The following is a 24327-nucleotide window of genomic DNA, read 5'->3' as shown; positions in this document are numbered from 1 at the left end:
CGGTGACGGTCTATGGGCTTGCTACATTACAATTCAGGGGGTTGTACAGTATGCCATTTGAGTTTGTTAATATATGTGTCACGGCCTATGGTGTGCAGCATGACACAGTTGCCGTGCATGCTGTTGCCAGCAGCAGCGTGTTTTAGTTGCAGCATGTAGGTTCCTCCTCCTTTCTCCTGGGGCCTTCCCTGTCTGGTGCCAGAGGGGTTAATTATCTTGCTGGTGGGGATTTAGGTGTTTCCTGGGTGTGGCCACAAGGTTTATATTGCCTGTGGCCTGTTTGCTGGGTTCCGTGTTCCTCCAGCCTTGCTGTGTGCTAAAGCTGTGCTCTTGCCAGGCCTCTACTATCTGCCTAGTGCTTGAGGGCCACCTTGTGGAACATCAAGGTCACCATGATGTCTCCCCTATGTTCTCATTGTTCACCTTCCCTTTGCTACCCTTGCATATTTTTGGTGTTGTTTATGTATAGGTAGTTGTTGTCTTGTCTAGTGGTTGTTACATGTCTGGTCTGTTAGTGTCCATAGGCCAGCATGTTGCTAGACATTTTCCCTGAGTGTGTGCCTCTTGAAGGGGGTCTCAGGGTTCCCAGGAGGGGAAACTACAAGTCTGGATTCTGCTCTGCCTGGGGCCACCATGCGTCTGTTTTGCATGGGGGTTTCCAGGCAGTAACTGGTGTGCTGGATACCTGGGTGTGGTTGTTTGTACTGTGTCCTGTATGGTGTGTGGGCACCAGTACTCATGCTCGAGTTCCAGTCGGTGTTGCTGCGGCAGGTAAGTGTGTTGCATGTGTGCTTACCTGCTGATCCAGTTACTGTATACAGTCTCCTCCTTTTCCTTGCAGCTAGGCCAGTGTAGACTCCTGTTCATCCTTGTCTGGGATGAACAGGTCGTCTCTGCCCTTTTCTTATTTGAGGGATTATCAGGGTGACTCAGGGTTCTAGGTTTCCTGGGTATGAGCCGTCCTACCATCCAGGTCCACTCATACGGTGAGATGTTAGGGAGAGGATTTGTGATGCTTTAGGAGGTGACCTGCTCCCTTATGCCTGACTCCTTGGAGCATGGCTATAATAAATCTGGTTAATTCCAGATTACCAAATCAGTAATACATTTTTCTAATTTGATTTGCACCAAAAAAAAGGTACAACTTACTTTGGAATTCTGGCATAACGATTAGAGATGAGCGAATTTTTCAAATGAGTTTTCATGACCAATTCTAATACTTAGTTCCACAAATTCATTTTGGGTACGAAGTGCCCCAATTTCTCTGAAAGTGGTTGTATGGCACGCTGAGTTCTCCTGCTACTCATCTGTGTTCTTTCTTGTCTTTCTCTCTCTATCCTTCCCCCCTTTAAGTTCTTTAAAGGGAACCTGTCTCCTGGATTTTGGGTATAGAGCTGAGGACATGGGTTGCTAGATCGCTGCTAACACATCCGCAATACCCAGTCCCCATAGCTCTGTGTGCTTTTATTGTGTAAAAAAACAATTTGATACATATGCAAATTAACCTGAGATGAGTCCTGTCCCTGAGATGAGTCAGGTTAATTTGCATATGTATCAAATCGGTTTATTTTTACACAATAAAAGCACACAGAGCTATGGGGACTGAGTATTGCGGATGTGTTAGCAGCGATCTAGCAACCCATGTCCTCAGCTCTATACACAAAATCCCTGTGACAGGTTCCCTTTAACACAATGATAGCAATAGTTATTAATCACAGAGTGACACTAACATATGTAGCTATGGGTAAATGCATGGTTGATTTTGCATTTCTTATAATTTTTAAATTAGAAAAGTTCTAAAAATTGTCCCTTTTTGGACAATGATACATTAAAGTGGGTAGATGCCTGCCCATATTCAGAAGATAAAAAAAAAATGAGATTTCTCAGGTGTTGATACCTTTTAATGGCTAACTAAGAAGATGATGACTTGATTGCAGGCTTTCGAGGCTATACTAGGGCCACTTCCTCAGGTGTATTTTAAAACTATAGCTGAAGAGTCACATATTTATACACCAAAGTGCTGTTAGCATAGTAGGCAGGGAAACCCAGACGCCCTAAGCAGCAAGTCTGCAACTGGTCCACGTTCTCTGTACTTATAAAAGTCCAAAACAGACAGACATGGAACACAAATACACAGAGAAGGGTCTTACGGAAAAAGGTCAAACGCTGGTTGGAGATTATGGTACAAAATCAGAGGTCGGAGGGTAGTCAAAATAGCCAAGCCAAATTAAGAACCAGACGGGTATCATGGTACAGAATCACAACAGAGGAAGGCTAAAAGGTAAGCTGAGGTCAATATAACAAGCAATCCAAATACGTACACACACAACCAGAGCAGAAAGGGACATAAACCTATAACTGGCCTGGGTGATCTGCCAGAAGGTGATTTAAATTGAGCACCGACTCCCTGAACATAATTAAGTCTACCATAGGCAGGCTAAACAGTCACTCAGCCTGCCAAATCACACATACCACCTAACACTAATATTCACAAATTCTCCCCCAGTGTGTATGACTGCGGGGAAGAACACTGCTAGTCCTCTGATACTATGAACTTATTCGCGTCACCAGGGGGCATGGCATAGAGAGTTCGTCACCACCGGCAGCCCGTCTGACTTGGCACAGCTGTGTCTGAGTTCTAGAACGCGCCGCTGAAACCCATAAAGGTAAGTTTGCCCTTAAAGCTTGCAGTTGTGTCATTATCTTTTCAGTTAGCCATTAAAGGGGTTGTCCGGGTTCAGAGCTGATGTTGGAACAGTTCCTATTGACTTACTTATAATAGATGTCGCTAATTGTTCATACTATTGTAAACTTGGAGTGTTTTACATTACAATATATGGCTGTTAGTTATCTTATTTTTGTCCATATTGAGCATAATTGTATATTGGATATCTGATCACCTATGTGGCATTCCTATAAATAGTGATCCTACCTAGTGCATAGATTTCTATATAGCCTTCCATTTTGATCAAACTTCTATAAAGTCTTATAGGGATAAGACCCATATTTGATCAGATTCCATCGTTTAGTTCTCTCTTTTTTCTTTTTCCTCTTTTTTAACTTGACAACCAGTCAGATTGATTCTACCATGGCGATCCAGTATTGATTGTTATTAGCTATACGAAAATACGTATATAGATTGTTTGTATATCTTTGTATTTCTTTAGATCTGATGGATTGAGTGTGACCAAAATCCAACTGATATTATATATTTACTTGTATTGTTATAGGCCGTGATCAAGGTCCCGTGCGGACCGAAACGTTGGCCCTGCTTTCCATGATATGAATTTTTTAGTTGGTGTTGGCAATCAATAAATTCTATTCTAACAAGCAAAATTACATGAGAGTGCTGTGGATTTATATACATAATTCAGAGCTGAAACTGGACATACCCTTATTTTCACCAAGACAGCCCCCCTGAGGCTAGCATCAGAGCATCTCATGCTCCTATGCGCTCCCTTGCCCTGCGCTAAATCGCACAGGGCACGGGCTCTTTTGTTTTCAATAACACACTGCCGGGTGGTAACTTCCGCCCGGCAGTGTGTTCGGTCACCGTCACCGGCTCAGAGGGGCGGGCTTAAGCTCTGCCCTAGCTGTTTTACTGGCTAGGGCAGAGCTAAATCCCGCCCATCAGTGTCGGTGACGTCACCGGGGTTCCTGTCAGCCCCATGGAGATCCCCGGTACATCACCGGAACTCCTAAAAATGCCTCTGCCTTGCGCAATTTAGCGCAGGGCAATGGAGAGCATCGGAGCATGACCTGCTCAGATGCTCATGTCAGGGGGGCTGCCGGGGTGAAAATGGAGAGATGTCCGGATTCAGCGCTGAACCTGGACAACCCCTTTAAAAGATATCACTGATTATTACCACCTCCTGCCCCCAGTCATAGGAGCCCTGCAATAACCAGTAAGCACTTTCCTTCACTGCAGAGGAAAGAGCTCTCTGGTTATTACCGCCTCCTGCCATTATAGGGGCCCTGCAATAACCAGCAAGTGCTTTAACTTACTAGTGGGGAACTTGCTCATTGGTTAATCCTTTAATGACAAGGCTTGAAAAGTCCTTAATGACCACTTTTTTGTGATTTAGCACACATGTTTCAAACGGCTGTAACTATCTTATTTGTTGAACTACCAAAATAATTTTTGCTTGACACATAGGGATTTATAATTTATTTTTTAGTCGTTTTATTTGGGGGAAACTGTACAAAAGATTTTAAAAAGTATTTTTTTTTCAAACTATAGCTCCTTATTCTTTAAATATGCAAACTGACACCAAAATAAATTATTAGAATTAGTTCACTATTTTGTGTAGGCCGTCTTGTTATATAATATGTATACAGGGAGTGCAGAATTATTAGGCAAATGAGTATTTTGACCACATCATCCTCTTTATGCATGTTGTCTTACTCCAAGCTGTATAGGCTCGAAAGCCTACTACCAATTAAGCATATTAGGTGATGTGCATCTCTGTAATGAGAAGGGGTGTGGTCTAATGACATCAACACCCTATATCAGGTGTGCATAATTATGTACTTTGGCAAAATGGGTCAAAAGAAGGACTTGACAGGCTCAGAAAAGTCAAAAATAGTGAGATATCTTGCAGAGGGATGCAGCACTCTTAAAATTGCAAAGCTTCTGAAGCGTGATCATTGAACAATCAAGCGTTTCATTCAAAATAGTCAACAGGGTCGCAAGAAGCGTGTGGAAAAACCAAGGCGCAAAATAACTTCCCATGAACTGAGAAAAGTCAAGCGTGCAGCTGCCAAGATGCCACTTGCCACCAGTTTGGCCATATTTCAGAGCTGCAACATCACTGGAGTGCCCAAAAGCATAAGGTGTGCAATACTCAGAGACATGGCCAAGGTAAGAAAGGCTGAAAGACGACCACCACTGAACAAGACACACAAGCTGAAACGTCAAGACTGGGCCAAGAAATATCTCAAGACTGATTTTTCTAAGGTTTTAAGGACTGATGAAATGAGAGTGAGTCTTGATGGGCCAGATGGATGGGCCCGTGGCTGGATTGGTAAAGGGCAGAGAGCTCCAGTCCATCTCAGACGCCAGCAAGGTGGAGGTGGAGTACTGGTTTGGGCTGGTATCATCAAAGATGAGCTTGTGGGGCCTTTTCGGGTTGAGGATGGAGTCAAGCTCAACTCCCAGTCCTACTGCCAGTTTCTGGAAGACACCTTCTTCAAGCAGTGGTACAGGAAGAAGTCTGCATCCTTCAAGAAAAACATGATTTTCATGCAGGACAATGCTCCATCACACGCGTCCAAGTACTCCACAGCGTGGCTGGCAAGAAAGGGTATAAAAGAAGAAAATCTAATGACATGGCCTCCTTGTTCACCTGATCTGAACCCCATTGAGAAAACTGTGGTCCATCATCAAATGTGAGATTTACAAGGAGGGAAAACAGTACACCTCTCTGAACAGTGTCTGGGAGGCTGTGGTTGCTGCTGCACGCAATGTTGATGGTGAACAGATCAAAACACTGACAGAATCCATGGATGGCAGGCTTTTGAGTGTCCTTGCAAAGAAAGGTGGCTATATTGGTCACTGATTTGTTTTTGTTTTGTTTTTGAATGTCAGAAATGTATATTTGTGAATGTTGAGATGTTATATTGGTTTCGCTGGTAAAAATAAATAATTGAAATGGGTATATATTTGTTTTTTGTTAAGTTGCCTAATAATTATGCACAGTAATAGTCACCTGCACACACAGATATCCCCCTAAAATAGCTAAAACTAAAAACAAACTAAAAACTACTTCCAAAAAAATTCAGCTTTGATATTAATGAGTTTTTTGGGTTCATTGAGAACATGGTTGTTGTTCAATAATAAAAATAATCCTCAAAAATACAACTTGCCTAATAATTCTGCACTTCCTGTAGTTTCACGTGAATGGGGTGGTAATGGTGACGGTTTTGGTCGGTGTGGGTGTTATTTCTTTTATTTGTATTTTATTATATTTTAAAAATAATAATAATTTATAATTTTTTTTCACATAATTTGTCTCCAAGAGGTCACTGAAAGACCTTTGGGAGACAATGAGAGACTTTTTTTTGTACTATTTCCACTGTAACTTGGGCATGCAAAGGAACCCCAGTTACATCGAAAATCAGCCTTTTGCAGTAGTTTGTGGAAGGCAGGGTTTCCTGACCCTGCAGCTCTGCGCTCCTCTGCCCCAAGCCGCTCATCTATCTGAGGAGAAGGCAGAAGCGCTGATAAAGTGATTCTGCCATGGGAGAATGTTATAAAAATGACTTCCCACTGAATTCCTTAGAATACCATATCCCCAACATATACTTGAACATTTAGAAAAAGCAAGGTATTGACAGCATTGGACAGCTTTATGACGGCCTCACCTTATTATCTTTTGAGACACTACATATTAGGTTTGGCCTTCCGAACTCAGTCCAATTACGACACTTTTTGAATTCCATCTCACTTAAACCAACTCTGGCCATTACGACTGTTTATCTACATTTTACAACCTTAAATTGGATGCTATAAAAGGTCTCTCTACTATCTACTCTTTTCTGTTCCCATCGTTCCCATCTCATACAACAGCTAAACTCCCTTTCATGCTTAGATGGGAAGAGGAACTAAAAGCCGATTTTTCGCTCTTAGAATGGCAAAAAGCATTCTTTTGGGCTATTAAGCCATCTCACTGTATAAACCACACAGAACAGGAAAATTCTATTAAGATGGTATCTGACTCCAGACAGGATAGCACATGTAAATGTAGGATATTTAGCTAGTTGCTGGCGAGGCTGTGGACAAATAAGAACTCCATCCCACATGTGGAGGTTTTGGCCCAAAAATCTCTCTATTGTGGCAAGAAAAGCTAAATCTGAAACTAGAAATAGTGGATGTACCCTTTTCTTTAACCCCTGAGTTAGCCATACTATGCCTTGGCCTAGCTCATAGCCATATCAATCACGGATGGGTGGTGGCCCACATCCTCTCTGCTACTCGTAAAGTTTTGGCCAGATACTGGAAGCAGGGACTCACCCCTTCAATATCAGTAGGTCACCCCTTCAATAAGTTGTCTTTGCTCCCGACTACAATTAAGGACCTGGGTTTTGAATCATTGGATGTCCTGGATCTCCAGCTCACACGCCACCCCTTTCCAGAGGCAATTATGTGAGTCATAAATAAGAAACAGAATATGCTGTAATACTCAAACTGGGCAATGATAGATGTTTCCTGTCCACTAAGTTCTATGTTTTGAGCAAATGTTTATCTACAGCCATCTAACTGGATTCATCATTTAATGTTAGTCATTGCCGGGACAATTTTCGGAACATGCCTTTGATAGTGTTGTACTTTTATTTTTATGTTCTTTGTGCAACACACGTGCTTGATCATGTTAATCCTTGATATGTGCAAATCTTTATGCATACATGTACTCAGCGTCCTACGAAATGTATTGGTTTGTTCCTTCTGTCTATAATCCAATAAAAAACAATTGAAACTAAAGCGATTCTGCCTTCTCCTTGGCTCCCTTACTATTACTTCCAGTGGCGGGCCCGCCCTGCTCCTGCTACAGTGCAGTAGCAGGAGCTGTCATCCATCGTCGTGCGGAACTGCGGGCAGAAACACAGCTGCATATTGTACACGATCAGCTGTGTTTCTGCCCAGCAAGACGGGGGGACGCAAAACTTGATTCTAGGGGATTCATGCAGCCCGCGGGTTGTGCACCCCTGGTCTAAGGTGTGTAGGGGAAATAGTGACATGTGACAGTAAAAGTAGTGACATTAGTAGCAGCACAGCATGGAAAAGACAAGGCAGTAGATGTGTGTGCGGCTGTGTAGGGATAGTAGTAGTAGTGGAGGTTCTGTAGGGGTAATGGTAATGGCAATAGGGGTAGTAACAGCTGCAGCAGTGGCAGCAGCAGTCATACAGTAGGAAACTTCATGGTAGACAGGCAGACAGCAGCAGTGGCAGCAGCAGTCATACAGTAGGAAACTTCATGGTAGACAGGCAGACAGCAGCAGTGGCAGCAGCAGTCATACAGTAGGAAACTTCATGGTAGACAGGCAGACAGCAGCAGTGGAATGATGAGGTAGGGTAGGCGATAAATAGCCATCGTCAGCAATGGCAGATCTATTCATCGACCTCCGTGGGAGGAGTGTGGAAATTCTCATGGATCCATGTCTCATTGATTTTGTGATGTTTTGTACACTTGTAGAGGACAACCTTATTCATTTGGGGACACCTGCCGCACTGAAAACTCTCTCTCAGATAACGCTTGAGGATGGACATAACAGTATGTAGCAATAGAAAACTGGGCCAGTTATGGCCACTGTTTCAATCTATGAACCTACAAAGCATGCAAATAACCTCTATCAAATATCACATACACAATGTATATAAAAATACATAGTTTATCGAAATGCTTAAACAGAAAATGGACAGATAATAGACATCTCTGTATACATGAACGGGCATTTGTGAATATGTGGTCCAGGTGGCCCATTTGGTATGCTTCCATCTTGGACATAAGCCCCACATTACTGCTGCTGATAAGGAAGCATACCAAATGGGCCACTTGGACCACATATTCACAAATGCCTGTTCATGTATACAGAGATGTGCCACTTTAGAAGGAAATAACCCAATAGGTATATATTGAATATATAGAAATATAAAGTGGTGCAAATGGCATCCGCTGCACAGTAAAAAAAAAAAACACTGTAAACATAACTCAGGAAGGTAAAACTCGTCCCTTGAAGCCGCAAAAAATAATTAATCACAAGAAAAGGAGTAAATATAGAGACCGCAAAACTAAGATATATCAAGATAACAACCAACAGTGTGTGGTACAATAATAATATAGCAGCTGTAGCATAGGTCAATGCCACAGATAAAAAATTCTCTCACGGTGCTGGATAGCAGAGCAGCTAGACAATATTGAGGGTAAAAAATAAAATATGCTAGCCTGACAGTGTGCAGTAAAAGGTGCAATACAAATTAAGCTGTGTCGAGCAACAATGCAATTAAAACCCATTGCATCTAATAAGCACACAGTATGGCTATAAAGTGGCAGTAAGACAGTGGCATCCAGAAGGACATGGCAGAAAACCATCCTGGTTTTCAAATGTCAAGTAAATGTGCAGCAGGCACCAAAGATATAATAGGAGAGACCGGCAATAATAATTATTGTAAGATATACCCATAATGGAGATGGTTTAGTCCACTTGGTAAGAAAGCAAGAACCCTGCGTTTCGCCACCGAGCTGGCTTCGTCAGGAGGCAGTAAAATTGTGGAGAGAGGGGTATTATATAGGAAGTACAATTAGGCAGACCTGAGGCAAATTATGGTTGCGCACCTGTCAGGATGTGACTCAGTATATCGCTGCTGCTCTCAAGTCCGCCCCAGGGTGACATTGCGTAAGACGCACCCCCCATGACGACGTTCACATGTCATCACATGGGTGCACATCACCTGTCACCATGAAAACCAGCCTGATACAGCACAGCGCAATGTAGAACCACAGAGCATGCATAGGGTGCACCCCACCTGTGATGTGGACGAACTGTCACAACATGGATAGAGCCAAAACAAGGAAGTAGCTACAATAAGACCACAGAAGGACATATCAAATATATGTAGTAGTGTATCAAATATATGTAGTAGTGTAACACCCCAGAGTTGTGTTATGAAACTCTTGTAAACTCTTGCAACCCGCTACAATCTGCTAAAAGCATTTACCTTGTCATCTCATCTAATTTTACATTACATCCTCACAAATGTGCATTGTAAGCCTTGTTAAATGTATATTATTGTCATTCTTCATGTTCGCCAGCAGATGGCTGCAATGTTCTGGCAAGGCGTTAAGTTCAGTTTAGTGTTTCTGAGCTGGAATAGTTCATTCCAGTTAACTCCCCCCTTTGTGAGCCGAGTGGGCCATGCCCACATCCTGCAGCATGGGGAGGGAAGGAAGTTAGAGTTAGTGTGCCAGCTACCCCTGCTAGGGGAAGGCTGGGCGTGTAGGAGCTCCCAGATATAGGGAATCAAGCCAGGATCTTGTCTCGGCTGAGACATTGATCATCATCTCCAGCCTGAGCCCTTCAGCCTCAGCTGGAAGAAGCAAGCAGACAACTCCAGTTCCAGGAAGAAGCATACCTTGAGAAGATAGCTGTGCGTAAAGTCCAGAGACCCAGGAGAAGCCATATTCCTCCTCAGCTAGTCAGTCTCCATACAGCACAAGATAGTGCAGAAGCCAAATTCCAGCCACAGTTTAGAGCTAACAAGCAGACGTCCTTTCCTGCAAAGCTCCAGGCACATGATAGAGCAGAAGCATGAATTCCTGCCAACCATTGCCAATACCTGCTGGGACCTAAGACTAAAGCTGTATCTTGCTTGGATGAGAGTTACAACCAGTAAAGACAAGTTTGAACTTTACCCAAGGTCTGGATCTCAATTTCTGCTGCAAATTTGTCTATTACTCCTACTAGCACCACACTCAATTTATTGCAAGTGAGCCAGGATCCAGGAGTTCAGCCGTACCCAGGTAGGAGACACCATTCACACAATTATTACTACCATACAGAGACATTACACCACTCTGGCATTCGTAACCTGGGGCGTGTGTTATAACATCCTTAAAGGGCCCTGTGACAGTATGCTGCAATTGGCGTCATGAACAAAACAATAGACTATTATACCTCTATCCTGACCCACTGCATAATTATGCGTCCGTGTAACCGTACCACGATCCTGCTCATTGCAGTAGATGACCCTAATTCATCACCAAATAACCCACCATCTCTATATAAAGTTAAAGTGACAAGTGCAAAATAAAAATACAAACACTAAAATGTGCATATGTCCCATAGAAGAAAAACACATTAGCAGTGCTCACCAACGATGGGTTTCTTTATTCCAAAATAGGTACGCTATTTAAAAAAATAGTCCCAAGTCATTTTTATCATTGAGACCTAAAGTGCCCATAGCTCCAAATTGTATAATCTATCTTGCTTACCTTCTCAAGAGCTCTCAATGTCTATCTTCCCCTTGTGGTGGATTACATACTAACTCAATCCCTGCAAACCTTAAAACCTTGCTGTCACTATTATTTTCAGATTTTACATGTTCTATTAAACGTGGACAACCTCTCTCTGTATTAATGGAATTCAAATGTTCCCTAAATCTCTCATTCAGGTGCCTAATGGTCTTACCTACATAGAACCTACCACATATACATGACATAAGGTATACCACATATCTACTCTTACAGTTTATTAATGTATTCACTCTATGGTGCAAACCACCAAAAGCTAGTGAGTCCCATTGTGGATTATATTTAGAGCAATTTCTGCATCGGTGATTCCCCATGGGTACCCAATCCTTCAGCCTTGTATCGACGCCTAACCAGTTTATCTTTTAAAGTGTGACATTTCCTAAAGGCCACTAATGGGATTGATCTTTTTATATCTTTTAAGCTGTCATCTTTTCCCACTATATCCCAAGTCTCTCTTATCACTCTTATAATTTGGTCTGCCATAGGACTAAATCTAAAAGAAAAGACAAACCGTTTCTGATTATCCACTCTTTTCCTGGCTTTTAAATTGCCTGAAATTGCTGTGTCCCTATGAATGGATACAGCTTTTTGCATCGCTTCATTCAGCAAATCCATGGGATAGTCTCTGGCTAATAAATGCCTTTTTAGATCTGAAGACTGTTTCCTAAAACTCTCATGTGTCTTATTTATCCTTCTCAATCTGACAAATTGTCCAAATGGAACTGTTTTCGTCACACTATCTTGATAATAGCTTGAATAATGTAATAATGAGTTGGTTACCGTTGGTTTGCGATAACCCTCGGTAACCAGCGCACCTTCTTTCACCAATACTACTACATCCAAAAATTCCAACTTAGAACCTCCAAAATTATGGATAAACCTCATATTCATTTTGTTCACTAAATTCAGATATTCTACAAACTCTTTAAACAGGGGTTCAGTGCCTGACCAAATTATGAAGACATAGAGCCACCACATCAGTCTGAATGAAATGTACATCTGGTCAAAAATACAGTGTAAAAAAAACACATTATTGTGTGTTGAATGTGGTGCCCTGTACCTATATACACATGTAACTTTTCAGATAACCAATGCAGTTATTTATCTTTTTGTGGGACCTATTTTTAGAAAGTAAAAATATAAAAGTTAAGTTTTAAGTAGGCAAATTTTTCAGTGACAAACAGTTGATATATACCTAAATCTAAATGCATTAAATTACTCCTGTGAATTCCTATTACAAATCTCCCATAGAAGAAAAACACATAAGCGGCACTCACCAAAGATGGGTTTCTTCATTTAAAAAGTTCTTACAATACAAGCATCGATATATGCATGGGGCAGACAATAGGACCACAGAAGTACATATCAAATATATGTAGTAGATGACCCTAATTCATCACCAAAGAACCCACCATCTCCATACAAAGTTAAAGTGACAAGTGCAAAATAAAAATGCAAACACTAAAATGTGCATAATTCATATAAATTGAGCAAAAAACGACATCACATTACAATATTACAAACATTATTGAAAGTGAATAAATATAACATAATTACATGTAAAATAAAACCACACAAAAGCATGAAATATACCGTATACATCCTGAACTTGAACATATCAGTTTCTGAGATCTTCCATTATCAGACATCAATCCTTACCAGTAGGAATACATAGGTGTGCTTTTATACAGACTATGAAAAGAATAAAAAATAAAAAAGAGAACAACATAAATTAATAAAAATAATTATTTTATTTTGCTCTTGTCACTGTAGGTTTGTATGGAGTTAGTTGATACTTCAGTGATGAATTAGGGTCATTTACTACATATATTTGATATGTCCTTCTGTGGTCTTATTGTAGCTACTTCCTTGTTTTGGCTCTATCCATGTTGTGACAGTTCGTCCACATCACAGGTACGACGCATGCTCTGTGGTTCTACATTGTGCTGTGCTCTATCAGGCCGGTTTCCATGATAAAGGGCGACATGTGTGGCCATGTAATGACACATCAACGTCGTCATGTGGGACACGTCTCACGAGATGCCACCCTGGGGTGGGCTTGTGCGCAGCTGCAATGTATTGAGCAATATCATGACAGGTGTGTGACCATAATTTGCCTTAGGTGTGCCTTATTGTACTTTCAGTATAATACCCCTCTCACCACAATGTTACTGCCTCCTGACGAAGCCAGCGAGGGTTCTTGCTTTCTTACCAACTGGACTGGACCATCTCCATTATGGGTACATCTTAATTGTTATTGCCTGTCTCTCTTATTATATCTTTGGTGCCTGTTGCACATTTATTTGACCTTTTAAAACCAGGACAGCATCTTTTACTGCACACTGTCAGGCTAGCATATATTTTTTTTTTTTTACCCTCAATATTGTCTAGCTGCTCTGCTATCCAGCACCGTGTGGGAAATGTTATCTGTGGCATTGACCTATGCTACAGCTGCTACATTATTATTGTACCACACACTGTTCGGTTGTTACTTATCTCGATATATCTTTGTTTTGCGGCCTCTATATTTACTCCTTTTTCTTGTGATGAATTTTTTTTTGTGGCTTCCAGGGACGAGTTTTACCTTCCTGAGTCATATTTACAGTATTTTTACTGTGCAGCGGTGGCCATTTGCGCCACTTTATATTAATATATATTAAATATATACCTATTGGGTTATTTCCTTCCAAAGTGGCACATCTCTGTATACATGAACAGGCATATGTGAATATATGGTCCAGGTGGCCCATTTGGTATGCTTCCTTATCAGCAGCAGTAATGTGGGGCTTATGTCCATCTTGTCCCTTTTGTTTCACTTATGTGTTATCTGTTTAAGCATTTCAATAAACTATTTATTTGTATATACATTGTGTATGTGATATTTGATAGGGGTTATTTGCATGCTTTGTAGGTTCACAGTAATGTTTCGGCCCTTCTATTTTCGTTATTATGTTGGGAGGTTCAATCTGCCTGCCAAGAAGTCAATGGGGTCAGGGAACAGAGTATGTGATGGAGAAAGGCCACAGTCCAGGTAACTGCTCCATCAGCTTAAAGAGACTGAACTGGCTGATGCGGCTTCTGCTACTTGTGGCAGCAGATATTGTGGGAAGTGGGTGACTTGGTGGGGCAGAGAGGGGCAACCTAGTCAGACATGTGCCGGGCGCACATATAGGAAACCGTCTGAAAGATATTAAAAAATCTCGGTAGGATATCCATTTTGATAACACCCATCCTACCAAACCATAACAAATGTTTCAGGGAATATTTCTGAACGTCCTCTAAGGTTTTCTTCTGCAGGGGAAGATAATTAAGTGGGTATAATATAAATGCAACTGGTTTGGGATTTGGGATCCTAAATAGGTTATGCTTGTGGTCTGCCATTTACAAGGAAAGTTACTCTGAACCTGCAGAGCAACTGCTGATGGAAGTGAGATATTTAACATCTCGCATTTGGTAGGATTGATTTAAAAATTACTGAGGTGACCAAATTTTTGGGAATTCCTTGAGAATGGAAGGGATAGTGACGTGCGGATTTGAAACATACATGAGGAGATCATCAGCATAAAGCGCCAATGTGTGATATTGAACCCCTATTTTTAATACCAGAAATATCTGGATTTTTCCTCAATGCGTTATCTAGGTGTTCCATTACCATCCTTGGCGAGTCCCATTTTTAATAGAAAAGGAGGGAGCGAGTATACCATTGGTTCTAACTCTGGCAGTGGGATTGTTATAGAGAGCGCATATCTTCTGTACAAAGTTGGAACCCAGGCCTATCTGTCTCAATGCAGCTATCAGTGAATCTCCAATGCACCCTATCAAAAGCTTTTTCAGCACCGACTGCAAATAGGCATATAGGATCCATGATGCTCTTTGCTCTGAAGATAAGATTGACTGTTCGTATGATATTGTCTCTAGCTTCCCTGCCTTGTACAAACCCAACCTGATCCCCATGAATAATCCCAGAAAGCACTTTATTGAGGCGATTCGCTAATAACTTAGAATACATTTTACTGTCACAGTTGATTAGTGAAATGGGACGGTAGTTGCTACAAATAGTTGGATCTTTTTGGGGTTTCGGGATCACAATTATATGCGTCTCTAGTGCTTGTTTAGGAAAGGAACTTTGGAACGCAACGGGGAGTTCTCCATGGCATTACTTGCACGTCCGGCCACGCCCCGGAACTCAGCGTATGCTTTCCACTCTGGAGCGCATCGGGAGATATCGGGGCCGGACAGCAATGTATGTACATTTATTTGTATTCATTCTTAAGGTATACAAATCTCTTTTATCAACTATCCTTCTTAATTTATTATATTACTCTTTTATATAAATATTTGGGCACATAATATAGTTTGAAGGGCCGGAGGTGACGCTCCGCCCACTTCCGGTCCATGCCAGAATTTTCTGCCAATTGCTTAATTGGCAAATTGATACATATACTGTATATATATATATATATATATATATATATATATATATGGTACCATGTGCATTTCTTGCTATATTTTATTTTGCTCTCGAGAAAGGGGGATATACCCAGAAACGTGTTGAGCTTTTCTGACCAAATAAAGAATTCTCCACTTGGAACCCTGGTTATCATTCTTTTAGGACATGGAGGCAAATTCATACCATCTGACGAGCGACCTCGGCGGGGGAGGAGAAGGTATAGGTGTTTTATGTTTATCCAATAGTAAGACCCCCATTCGTTATAACATTTTAATATTCTAATACCATATTATTACGGCATCATCATTCAACTGTTTAAAATACGTCAAGTTCACACTATAAAATAGCCTTGTTGCTGACTTAAGTGTTTTACTTTTACCTATTTTCTTGACTACACCGCTCTCTTGGCGCCCCTGTGCTATTCCCTCTCCTCCTCTGACATCATCTGAGCTATATAGGGGAATATAAGCACCCATTTTTGTTCTTTCTCACTTTTGCACAAACTTCGCAGTGTACTTTCGTACACGGCTCTCCTAAGGCCCCTTGCAGACGAGTGTGTCCGGATTAGGTCTGGATGTGTTGCGTCTGCGATCAGGGAAAATCGTGTTCAGTTTTTATTGTGCGGGTGCAATGCGTTTTGCACGCGCGTGATAAAAAACTGACTGTGGCACCCAGACCCGAACCCGGACTTCTTCACTGAAGTTCGGGTTTGGGATCAGTGTTTTGTATATTTTATTATTTTTCATTATAATATGGTTATAATGGAAAATACTACCATTCTTTAATTCAGAATGCTAAGTAAAAGGTCCATTGTGGGGTTAAAAATAAAAATAAATGTAACTCATCTTCTTCTTCTTGCAAGGACCTGGCTGGAGAAAGACCTTCAGTGACGTCATTGTGCTCACCGCGTGGTGAGGACGATGACATCACCGAAGGTCTTTTTTCAGCCAGGTCCTGCAAGAAGAAGAAGAAAGAAGATTAGCTCGGCTGCGCGATCAAGTAGATGAGGTGAGTTACATTTATTTTCAACCCCACAATGGACCTTTTACTTAGCATTCTGAATAAAAGAATGCTATTATTTTCTATTATAACCTTGCTATAATGGGAAATAATCAAGTAAATGGGGTCCTGGGTAACTCATCCCTCGTCTCCTTGGCAATCATGCGTGAAAATAGCATTGCAGCCGCACTTGCTTGCGAATGCTTGTGATTTTCACGCATCCCCATTCAATTCTATGGGGCCTGCGTTGCGTGAAAAAGGCTGAATATAGAACATGCTGCGATTTTCACGCAACACACAAGTGATGCGTGAAAATCACCGCTCTTCTGAACAGCCCCATTGAAGTAAATGGGTCCGGATTTGGTGTGGGTACAATGCGTTCACAACACGCATTGCACCCGCTGGAATTCTCGCCTGTGTGAAAGGGGCCTAAGGGTGCAGCCTCAGGAACGATACCTAAACTACCTTATATTTGCCTCCCTTCATCATACCCTCCTGCCTATTAATAGTCTCCTTGGCTCTTCTTAACTCATCCTTTTTTCACTTCCCTATTTTTTCTCTCATCAATGTTTAGGAAAGGGGCAGCTAGATGATATGCTATTGAACACTCTCAAAAGAAAAGGTACTAGAAGATCTTTAAAGTTCTTAAAAAAGGGTGCAATGAAGCCGTCTGGACCCAGATTCTTGCCTCATTATCAGAAAAATCTTATTCCATCTCCCCACTCGCCTCTTCAGATATAGGGGGCAGTGCGGTTTCCTCAACGTAATTATTTATCCGACTCTCAAGATTCTCAACCCGCATATCGGTCAATTGTCCTCTAATGTTGTATAGGGTCTCGTGATATGTTTTAAAGGTTTCGGCTATTTGTGCATAATGGTGAACTGGTGTATTCCTCATGTCTTTTATGGTGGGGATGTAGCTAGCCTGTTGACGAGGATGTATGAATCTCGCTAATGCTTTCCCAGGTTTATAGGAATGTTCAAATAGGTAACTACGGAATCGTTCAGTGTTTAAAAAAATGGAGTCTGAGAGTAATCTTTTAAGCTGATCTCTGGACATGGTGAGTTCAGAAAGAACCTGTGGGTCTAGTGATTGTTTGTGTGACTGTTCTAAGGTAGCTATGTGAGTTAGCAGTTGTTGCACTTTAGCTCCCCTTTCTTTCTTGAGCCTAGATCCGTGGCCCACGAATACTCTGAGAGCCGTATTATCAGTTGAGTGATTTTCAATGAACTCTTTTATTGTGTTTTCTATGTCAGATCTGCACACTCTGTCACGTATAAGAGTTTTGTTTAGTCGCCATGTCCATTCCTTAGCTGTCAGTCCCGGTAACTCTAGTGACATAAAAATTGGAGAATGGTCTCAGATAAAGGTATAATGCATGGTGAGATATCAGCACAATTAACCCCTTCAGGTGCGGCACCTGAAGGGGTTAATTGTACTATCATATTCCCCTGTAAGAGATCAGGGCTGCCAGGCAGCAGGGGGCAGTCTTGTACACAGTTTGTAGTGTATTCTAACTAGAAGCGTCCCCATCACCATGGGAACGCCTCTGTGTTAGAATATACTGTCGGATATGAGTTTTCACGAAGTGAAAACTTAGATCTGAAAAATCTTTTATGCAGACGGATCTTCGGATCCGTCTGTATGAAAGCAACCTACGGCCACGGATCACGGACACGAATGCCAATCTTGTGTGCATCCGTGTTTTTTCACGGACCCATTGACTTGAATGGGTCCGTGAACCGTTGGCCGTGAAAAAAATAGGACAGGTCATAGGCAGCATCGGCCCCCCCCCTCCCTCTATACCAGTAACAACATTGGTTCCAGTGTGCGGCCTCCCATCTCCCCCCCCCCCCCGATCATTGGTGGCAGCGGAGTTCCGATCGGAGTCCCAGTTTAATCGCTGGGGCTCCGATCGGTAACCATGGCAACCAGGACGCTACTGCAGTCCTGGTTGCCATGGTTACTTAGCAATAGTACAATAGTAGAAGATTCATAGTTACCTGCTTGCTGCTGCGATGTTCGTGTCCGGCCGGGAGCTCCACCTACTGGTAAGTGACAGGTCTGTGCGGCGCATTGCTAAATGAACTGTCACTTACCAGTAGGAGGAGCTCCCGGCCGGTCACAGACATCGCAGCAGCAAGCAGGTAAGTATGAATCTTCTACTATTGTACTATTGCTAAGTAACCATGGCAACCAGGGCTGCAGTAGCTTCCTGGTTGCCATGGTTACCGATCGGAGCCCCAGCGATTAAACTGGGACTCCGATCGGAACTACGCTGCCACCAATGATCGGGGGGGGGGGAGATGGGAGGCCGCACACTGGCCACCAATGTTGTTACTGCTATAGAGGGAGGGGGGCCGATGGGGGGCGCATACTGTGCCACCAACGATTTATTACAATAGAGGGAGGGAGGGGGGCGATGGGGGGCGCACACTGTGCCACCAACGATTTATTACAATAGAGGGAGGGAGGGGGGAGGCGATGGGGGGCGCACACTGTGCCACCAACGATTTATTACAATAGAGGGAGGGAGGGGGGGGCCGCACTGGCCACCAATGATATTCAAACTGGGGAGCGGGGGGGTGTCTGCCCCCTGCTTCCTGGCAGCCCTGATCTCTTACAGGGGGATATGATAGTAGAATTAACCCCTTCGGGTGCGGCACCTGAGGAGTTAATTGTGCTGATCACGCCCCCCTGTAAGAGATCGGGTGCTGCCAGGCAGCAGGGGGCAGTCATGTACACAGTTTTTCAGTATATTCTAACCTGAAGCGTCCCCATCACCATGGGAACGCCTCTGTGTTAGAATATACTGTCGGATCTGAGTTTCACGATGTAGCTCATATCCGACAGTATATTCTAACATAGAGGCATTCCCATGGTGATGGGGACGCTTCAAGTTATGTTCGGGTGTCCGCCTGGCCGTACGGAGGCAAGCGGATCAGTCCAGACTTACAATGTAAGGCCTCATGTACACGACAGTATTTTTTCACAGTCCGCAAAACGGGGTTCCGTTGTTCCGTGTCCGTTTTTTCTTCCTTGTGTCTTCCTTGATTTTTGGAGGATCACCAGACCAGAAAAGTGAAACAAAAAATCTAAGTCACGTTTGCCTTGATAATGATAGGAAAAAAACAGACACGGATCACGGACGCGGATGACAATCTTGTGTGCCTCCGTGTTTTTTCACTGACCCATTGACTTGAATGGGTCTGCAAGCCGTTGTCCGTCAAAAAAATAGGATAGGTCCTATTTTTTGGACGGACAGGAAACACAGATCACGGACGCGGATGACAAACGGTGCATTTTCCGAGTTTTCAATGGACCTATTGAAAGTCAATGGGTCCACAGAAAATCACAGAAAACGGAACAACGGACACGGATGCACACAACGGTCGTGTGCATGAGGCCTACGTTTTAGGGGGGTCATGTGGACAGTGCCAGCTACGCAAACTCAGTAGAGAAGTACCAGTACATCTTCAAGCAAGTTACCAATTACCTTTATCCCAGTTGGCAACAAACCCAAGGATGCGCTTTACTGAGATAACACTTTCCAAAGGAAGTACATGTGTTTTAGTGATCTTTCTACAAAAAGTGTTAAATGTGAAAGCGTTAAGATAGAGAGACATGATGGAGTTCATATTGATTTCTCTCACACTAGGAAAACACTTATGAACTGTAAAAACTTCAGTTTATATTTAAATAAGGCCTCCTGTACACAAATGTTTTTTTTCCCGTTTACGTTCCGTTTTTTGCGTTCCGTATATGGACCGTATACGGAAACATTCATTTCAAAGGATCTGCAAAAAACTGAATGTACTCCATATGCCTTCCGTTTCCGTATTTCCGTTCAAAGATAAAACTTATTATTGCCCACAAATAACGATCTGTGGCTCTATTCAAGTCAATGGGTCCGCAAAAAATACGGAATGCATACGGAACACATCCATATGTCATCCGTTTTTTGCGCATCCATGCCCACTTTGCCCGCGTATATACTGTTAAAACACATTACTGTACATTACATTAATGATTAAAAAGTTTCTGTTTGCGATCCGCAAACAACGGATCGCATACGGAGATTTTTTGCGGAACTACAGAACGAAATGGAAACACAACGGAAACAAAAAATGGAACAACTGATCCATTAAAAATGGACCGCAAAATACTGAAAAAGCCATATGGTCGTGTGCAAGAGGCCTAAGGCTGGGTATCCATGTACAGAAAAAAAATAGGTTGGTACAGGATTTGGGTGATTGCAAAATTTGCAGTATATCTATGAGCTTGCCAGCAGCTGCTCTCAGTATGAAACACACCCTATACTTCCCCTCATAAAACTTTACCTATTTATTCAATCTACCTAACTAAATACGTCACTAAACTGTCCCTACGACACTTAGTTTACTGGCTTGTGTCTGTAATCGCTTTCTGTTAGGGTCTATTCATACATCCTCAAGTTGAGTCCGTATCTGTTCCACAAGTTTGCGGAACAGGTGCGGACCAATTCATTTTCAATGGGGCTGGAACGGATGCGGACAGCACACTATGTGCTGTCCGGATCCGCACTTCTGTTCCCGAAAAATGTCCTATTCTTGTCCACAACTGCGGAAAAGAAAAAGCATTTTCTATTATAGTGCTGGCTAAGTGCGGTCCGCCAAATGCAGAACGCACATTACCGGTGTCTGTGTTTTGCTGATCCACAATACACATGCAGGTGTATGAATGGACCCCAAGACACATCCAAGACACATGTTCTCAGATCGCAGGCTAAGCTCAGAATGGTGTCTCTAGAGTCTAGGCAAGCCAATAGACTAAATGAACAGCCAATATCCTGCCCCCTGATTGGCTCACAGTCTGCCTTTCAGCCTCTAAACACCCCCTCCCTCCCAGGTTCATGTGATCAGTTATCTTCCACACTGATTTTTCCTGCCAATTCTCGTAGTAAAATGGAGAGAGAATAGCCAAAATGTGGGATTTGTTTGGCAGTAGAATTTTTGGGAGATTAACGAATCCGATTTGTTTACAACCGTTTCTCTCTTCTCTAGCACATACCTTAGTAAATGTGGGCCATTGAGTTCACTATTACTACAAAAAGACATATACTGTATATAGAAATGCTATATCTGAGGGGAAAAAGCCGAAAAACTGGAAGAGTGAAAGGTCTATGCAATTTTGGTATGGGTAGTAATAACTGACTTTATTAGCCAATAAAGTAAATTATTACTACCCATAATTAAATTGCAAGGACATTTCTCTACAGCAAGTACCCTCTAGTATTTTGGTTTTCATCTCAAGAATGCGATGGTGGTGCCTGCCAACTGGACCTGGATCGAGCTGTAGCTACTTTGCTTTTGTCTAAGGACTCAGAGCTTCAGGGCCTGATCTAACACAACAATCCTAGGTGGGCATTCCCGACATCTAAGGCTACTTTCACACCAGAGTTTTTGCTGGATCCGTCATAGATCAGCAAAAATGCTTCTGTCATGATAATACAACCGTCTGCATCCGTTCTGAATGGATCCGCTTGTATTATCTCTAAAATAGCCAAGGCGGATCCGTCATGAACACCATTGAAAGTCAATGTTTGATGGATCCGTTTTCTATTGTGTCCGAGAAGTTTTCTTTTGTGTCAGGTAGGATCCGTCTTGCTACGCACCACATCGTGGAAAGAAAAACGCTTTTTGCAACATTATTCTGTCCGCGATGGGGACACAACCAAACGGAACAGAATGCATTCTGGTGCATTCCATTTAGTTCCATTCTGTTTTGTCGCCATCAACAATGAACGGGGACAAAACGGTCAGACCTCAATAGCGGAAAGGGAAAGCGTAAGTGTGAAAGTAGCCTAACTCTCTGTGGTAGCTGTTGATCCTCCACTGTTGGTGGACCCCTGTGTTTTTCCTCTTCCCTCAGAAATGCTATATTAGGACATATGGATGCCATAAGGGGTCTTCCGAGTGGAACAAAGAGCTACTCCCACTGCCACCACCGTTTAGGCTGTTTGAAGTGTCTAGGCAAAAAGTTCGGTGGGTCCTGGACCCCACCTAATGCCTTATTTCATCCACATATGGGAGCCTTTTTCACTGAGGTCTATGAGAATTATCAAGACATTCAAACCAGTGACTGCCTTAGGAATTGAAAAGAAAGCCACATACATGCATGACCACCACAGATCACCACAGGATCACTGCATGGCACATGCCCCAGGGGCCCTACCTATATTCCAGACATGGCTGGAATTAAGTATGCAGTTCTTAATGCAGTTTTGGGCCAAAGCCAAAAGAGGATCCAACAGGTAGAAGTATAAAGGCCACAAAAACTGCTTCCTGTATGTTGCTGCAGCTATCAGACCCATAACAATCAACTATATTTTCTACAACTCATTTAATTATATCTGGCTGCATAGAAATGACATTATTTGACATAAATAAAGATTGTGACAACTGTATGACCCATTATACTATTCCACACAGCAATAAGATAGTATTGTAACTGTACATTCACATGTAGCAGAAAGCATTTGTGGAGAAATCTGCATCATAAACAGTTCCCCATGTATTCCTATGGAGTTTGAATTTGCCTACTCTACAAATCTGTGATTTGGCTTTAATTATGAATTTTTGGCTAAAATGATTAGCTCTAAGAATGATTTGTGACGTTATTACATCTTTTATCTATCTTTTTTTATCTTGAATACTTATACTATCTAATGTGTTACCAGAAGGTACCAATTAGGCCTCATGCACACAACAATATTTTTTCACGGTCTGCAAAACCGGGTTCCGTTGTTCCATGATCCGTGTCCATTTTTTCTTCTGTGTGTCTTCCTTGATTTTTGGAGGTTCACCAGACCAGAAAAGTAAAACAAAATCTAAGTCACGTTTGCCTTGAAAATGATAGGAAAAAAACGGACACGGATCACGGACGCGGATGACAATCTTGTGTGCCTCCGTGTTTTTTCACGGACCCATTGACTTGAATGGGTCCGCAAGCCGTTGTCCGTCAAAAAAATAGGACAGGTCCTATTTTTTTGACGGACAGGAAACACGGATCACGGACGCGGGTGATAAACGGTGCATTTTCCGAGTTTTCAATGGACCCATTGAAAGTCAATGGGTCCGCAGAAAATCACAGAAAACGGAACAACGGACACGGATGCACACAACGGTCGTGTGCATGAGGCCTTAATGTGATTTAATGTTGACAGAAATAGTGTTGGTTACTTAAAGGCGTATTCCCATCTTAGACAATGGGGGCATATCGCTAGGATGACAGGTGCGGGACCTACATGGAGAACGGAGCGGAGAAAATGGAGGAGGGCGCATGGAGCCGCTATGGAGCCGCCGAAAATAGCCGAGCGCTGGCGATAGAAATAAATGGGAGCGGTGGCCGCGCATGAACGGTGCGCTCCCATTCACTTCAATGGGAGAGGCGGGGAGCTGTGCCTGGTGGTGGACGGACCTCAGGAAACCCGGAGTCCTCCAGCCACAACTCACCCTGACTCCGTTCTCCTTGTAGGTGCGGGTCCCAGAGGTGGGACCAGCACCTATCAGACAATGGGGGCATATCCTAGCAATATGCCCCCATTGTCTAAGATGGGACAACCCCTTTAACACCACTGCTTGTCTCCAACTCAGAGGCTTAGTATTAGTGTTATTGCTGAGTATGCCTTTTTTTTTTATTAAAAAGTAACTTTTATTAGTCTTAGATTAAAATTCAATAAAGGTCAGGTAGTAGTGAATGATTCAGAGCACTAGCTATCTAGGGCAATTTAATGAGCAGGAGATAAGGGACTTGAAGTTAGGTCCGAGGTATCCTGAGGCTGGGGTCGCTCTTTTCAGGGTGGGTGCTCC

This window comes from Bufo gargarizans, chromosome 2 (genome assembly GCF_014858855.1).
Source record: "Bufo gargarizans isolate SCDJY-AF-19 chromosome 2, ASM1485885v1, whole genome shotgun sequence".
NCBI lineage: Eukaryota > Metazoa > Chordata > Amphibia > Anura > Bufonidae > Bufo > Bufo gargarizans.
This window is presented reverse-complemented; position numbering follows the sequence as displayed.